This window comes from Sturnira hondurensis, unplaced genomic scaffold, assembly GCF_014824575.4.
Source record: "Sturnira hondurensis isolate 20B ecotype Veracruz unplaced genomic scaffold, ASM1482457v3 Scaffold0001721, whole genome shotgun sequence".
Taxonomy (NCBI): domain Eukaryota; kingdom Metazoa; phylum Chordata; class Mammalia; order Chiroptera; family Phyllostomidae; genus Sturnira; species Sturnira hondurensis.
In genome coordinates, this window is record NW_028074352.1 from 3753995 (window position 1) to 3759374 (window position 5380).

Consider the following 5380-nt stretch of genomic DNA (forward strand, 5'->3'; position numbering starts at 1 on the left):
ATAGCTTTCAGGACCAAAATGGGTGGAAAGTAAAAGATCTATTCCATAGTTGATTACAAAGGGGAAATGTAACTACAGTAAAAAAACCTGGCAGACACTACCTTAGTCAAATGAACATCATCTTTAATAATGGGACAAATCAAAATGTGTCCACTAAAGGAGCTCAACAATAATACAGACTGTTTCTTAGTATTCTGCCAAAGATACATAACCTAAATCTCATCATAGGGAAATATCAGACAAATTTAAATTAAGGGACATTCTATAATCTGCAAGGTGTCCAGGTGATTGAGAATAAGAGAAGACCAAAGGATTTTTCCAAACTAAAGAAGACATAAGTAGCACGACAATCAAAGACAACATTTTTTAAACTTTATTTTAATTGTTGTTCAAGTATAGTTTTTTTGTCTTTTACTCCCATCCAAGCCAAGCCACTTATCCCTCCCATTTCCACACCCCTTAGTTTTTGTCCATGTGTCCTTCATATTTGTTCCTGTAAACCTATCCCTTTTCCCCTGAAATTCCCTCCCCTCTCCCTTCTAGTTACTGTCAGCCTGTTCTCTATTTCACTGTCTTGGGTTATATTTTCCTTGTTTGTTTTGTTGTTTAGGTTCCTCTTAAAGGTGAGATCATATGGTATTTGTCTTTCACTGCCTAGCTTATTTCACTTAACATAATGCTTTCCAGTTCCATCTCTGTTATTGCAAAGGGTAAGAGCTCCTTCTTTCTTTCTGCTGCATAAAATGCCATTGGGTAAATATACCATAGTTTTTTGATCCATTCATTTACTGATGGGCATCTAGGTTGCTTCCAACTCTTGGCTATTGTAAATTGTGCTGCTATGAACATAGGGGTGCATAGGTTCTTTTGGATTGGTGTTTCGGGGTTCTTAGGATCTGATCTTAGCAATGGAATTGCTGGGTCAAAAGGCAGATCTATTTTTAGTTTTCCGAGAAGATTTCATACTGTTTTCCATAGTGGTTGTAACAGTCTGTAATACCACCAACAGTGCACCAGGGTCCCCTTTTGCCCACAACCTCTCCAACACTTGTTGTTTGTTGCTTTGTTTATGATGGCCATTTTGACTGGTGTAAAGTGGTATCTCATTGTGGTTTTAATTTGCATCTCTCTGATAGCTAGTGATATTGAGCATCTTTTCATATGTCTCTGGATCCTCTGTATGTCCTCCCTGAAGGAGTGTCTGCTCAAGTCCTTTGCCCACTTTTAATTGGGTTGCTTGTTTTGTTAGAGTGGAGTAGTGGGACTTCTTTATATACTTTGGAGATTAAACCCTTGTCTGAAGTAATACTGGCAACTACTTTTCCCCATACACTTGGTTGTCTTTTTATTTTAATACTGCTTTCTTTAGCCATGCAGAAGCTTTTTATTTTGATGAGATCCCATTTGTTTATCTTTTCTTTTATGTCCCTTGCTCTAGGGGATGTATTAGTAAAAATGTTGCTACATGAAATATCTGAGATTTTCTTGCCAGTGTTCTCCTCTAGGACTTTAATGTTGTCACAGCTTATATTTAAATCTTCTATCCGCCTTGACTTTACTTTTGTGTATGGTGTAAGTTGGTGCTTGAATTTTTTTTTTTTTTTTTTTTCACATAGCTGTAAAGTTCTCCCAACACAATTTGTTGAAGAGGCTATTTTTACTCCATTTTATGGTGCTGCCCCCTTTGTCAAATATTAGTTGGCCATAGAGAATGGGTTTATTTCTGAGCTCTCTGTTCTGTTCCATTGGTGTATGTGCCTGTTCTTATGCCAGTACCAGGCAATTTTGATTACAGTGCCCGTGTAATACAGTTTGGTATCAGGTATTGTGAACCCTCCTGCTTTGCTCTTCTTTCTCAAAATTGCAGCAGCTATTCAGGATCATTTATGGTTCCATATAAATTTTTGAAGTGTTTGTTCTATGTCTGTAAAATATGCCATTGGTACTTTAATAAGTATTGCATTGAATCTGTAGATTGCTTTCAATAGTATGGACATTTTGATTATCATAATTCTTCCAATCTATGAATACAGTATATGTTTCTATTTGTTTGTCTCTTCCTTGATTTCTCTCCTCAGTACTGTGTAGTTTTCTGAACACAGGTCTCTTACCTCTTTGGTTGGGTTTATTCCAAGGTATTTTATTTTTCTTTTTGCTATATCAAAAATTTTTTCTTGATTTCTACTACTGCTGTTTTATTGTTAGTATAAAACACTGCCTTTGATTTCTGGATATTGACTTTCTTCTTTTTTATTATTTTTTCCAATTTTCTTTATTTCATTATTTTTCAAGTACAGTTTTCTGTCTATTACTCTCATCCCATCCCACTCCCTTGTGCTCCTCCCTCCCTCTCATTTCCACCCTTCTCAGTTGTTGTCCATGTATCCTTTATATATGTTCCTCTAAATCCCTCCCCTATTTCCCTTGAAATTCCCTCCCCTCTTCCCTCTGGTCACTATCAGCCTGTTCTCTACTTCAGTGTCTTTGGTTATATTTTGCTTGCTTGTTTGTTTTGTTGTTTAGCTTCCTGTTAAAGGTGAGATCATATGGTATTTGTCCTTCAACACCTGGCTTATTTCACTCAGCATAATGCTTTCCAGTTCCATCCATGTTGTTGCAAAAGGTAGGAGCTCCTTCTTTCTTTCTGCAGCATAAAATTCCATTGTGTATATGTACCATAGTTTTTTGATCCATTCATTTACTGACGGGCACCTAGGTTGCTTCCAACTCTTGGCTATTGTAAATTGTGCTGCTATGAACATTGGGGTGCATAGGTTCTTTGGGATTGGTGTTTTAGGGTTCTTAGGATACAATCCCAGCAGTGGAATTGCTGGGTCAAAAGGCAAGTCCAATTTTAGTTTTCTGAGAAAATTCCATACTGTTTTCCATAATGGTTGTACCAGTCTGCAATCCCACCAACAGTGGACCAGAGTCCCCTTTTCCCCACACCCTCTCCAACATTTGTTGTTTATTGCTTTGTTTATGATAGCCATTCTCACCGGTGTAAAGTGGTATCTCATTGTAGTTTTAATTTGCATCTCTCTGATAGCTAGTGATATTGAGCATCTTTTCATGTGTCTCTGGATCCTCTGTATGTCCTCCTTGCAGAAGTGTCTGTTCAAGTCCTTTCCCCATTTTTTAATTGGGTTAGTTGTCTTCTTAGAGTGAAGTCGTGTGAGTTCTTTGTATATTTTGGAGATTAAACCTTTGTCTGAGGTATCATTGGCAAATATGTTTTCCCATACAGTTGGTTGTCTTTTTATTTTAATGCTGTTTTCTTTAGCTGCGCAGAAGCTTTTTATTTTGATGAGATCCCATTTGTTTATTCTTTCCTTTATAGTCCTTGCTCTAGGGGACATATCAGTAAAAATGTTGCTGCGTGAAATATCTGAGATTTTCCTGCCAATGTTCTCCTCTAGGACTTTAATGGTGTCATGGCTTATATTTAAGTCTTTTATCCACCTTGAATTTATTTTGGTGTATGATGTAAGTTGGTGCTCGAGTTTCATTTTTTTGCATGTAGCTGTCCAGTTCTCCCAACACCATTTGTTGAAGAGGCTATCTTTACCCCATTTTATGATACTGCCCCCTTTGTCGAATATTAATTGACTGTAGAGATTTGGGTTTATTTCTGGGTTCTCTATTCTGTTCCATTGGTCTATGTGCCTGTTTTTATGCCAGTACCAGGCTGTTTTGATTACAGTGGCCTTGTAATACAGTTTGATATCAGGTATTGTGATCCCTCCTACTTTGTTCTTCTTTCTTAACATTGCAGCTGCTATTCGGGGTCTTTTATGGTTCCATATAAATTTTTGAAGTGTTTGTTCTATGTCTGTGAAATATGCCATTGGTACTTTAATAGGTATTGCATTGAATCTGTAAATTGCTTTGGGTAGTATGGACATTTTGATGATGTTAATTCTTCCAATCCATGAACACGGTATACGTCTCCATTTGTTTGTGTCTTCCTTGATTTCTGTCTTCAGTGTTGTGTAATTTTCTGCATACAGGTCTTTAACCTCCTTGGTTAGATTTATTCCCAGATATTTTATTTTTCTTTTTGCTATATCGAATGGGATTTTTTTCTTGATTTCTGCTTCTGCTGATTCATTGTTAGTATACAGAAATGCCTTTGATTTCTGGATATTGACTTTGTATCCCGCTGTTTTGCCAAATTCATTTATTAGTTCCAGCAGTTTTTTGGTAGAGTCTATAGGATTTTCCATGTACACTATCATGTCATCTGCAAACAGTGACAGTTTTGTTTCCTCCTTTCCGATTTGGATGCCTTTTATTTCCTTTTCTTGTCTGATTGCTGTGGCTAGAACTTCCAATACTATATTAAATAGAAGTGGTGAAAGTGGACAACCTTGTCTTGTTCCTGATCTTAGTGGAAAAGCTTTCAGTTTTTGCCCATTCAGTATGATGTTGGCTGTAGGTCTTTCATATATGGCCTTTATTATATTGAGGAATGCTCCCTCTATTCCCACTTTGCTGAGTACTTTTGATTTCTGGATATTGACTTTCTATTCTGCTGTTTTGCCAAGTTCATTTATTAGGTTGAGCAGTTTTTTGGTCTAGTCTATAGAATTTTCTATGTACACTATCATGTCATCTGCAAACAATGAGTTTTGTTTCCTCCTTTTTGATTTGGATGTCTTTTTTTTCTTGTCTGATTGCTGTGGCTAGGACTTCTAATACTATGTTGAATAGAAGTGGTGAAAGTGGACAACCTTGTCTTGTTCCTGATCTTAGTGGAAAAGCTTTTAGGTTTTGTCCATTGAGTATGATGTTGGTTGTAGGTCTCTCATATATGGCCTTTGTTAAATTGAGGAATGCTTTTTCTACTCCCTTTTCTGAGTGTTTTTATCATAAATGGATGTTGTACCTTATCAAATGCTTTTTTCACATCTATTGGTATGATCATGTGAAATTTTTGATTACTGCTTCAATTTCATCTGCTGATATTGGTCTGTTCAGGCTTTCTGCTTCTTCTTCATTGAGTTTTGGAGGATTGTGTTTTTTAGAAATTTATCTATTTCACCTAGGTATTAAAATTTCTTGGCACATAGTTATTCATAGTAATTTCTTACAATCCTTTGTATTTCTGTTGTATCAGTTGTAATTTCTCATCTTTCATTTCTAATTATGTTAATTTGGGTCCTCTCTCTTGTTTTCTTGATAAGCCTGCTTAAAGGCTTGTCAATTTCATTTATAACTTCAAAGAACCAGCTCCTGAATTCATTGATCCTTGGAATTGTGCTTTTAGTCTCTGGGTCATTTCATTCTGTTCTGATCTTGGTTATTTTCTTCCTCCTACTTGCTCTGGGCTGTCTTTGTTGTTGTTCTTCAAGTTCTTGTAGATATAGGGTTAGGTCAT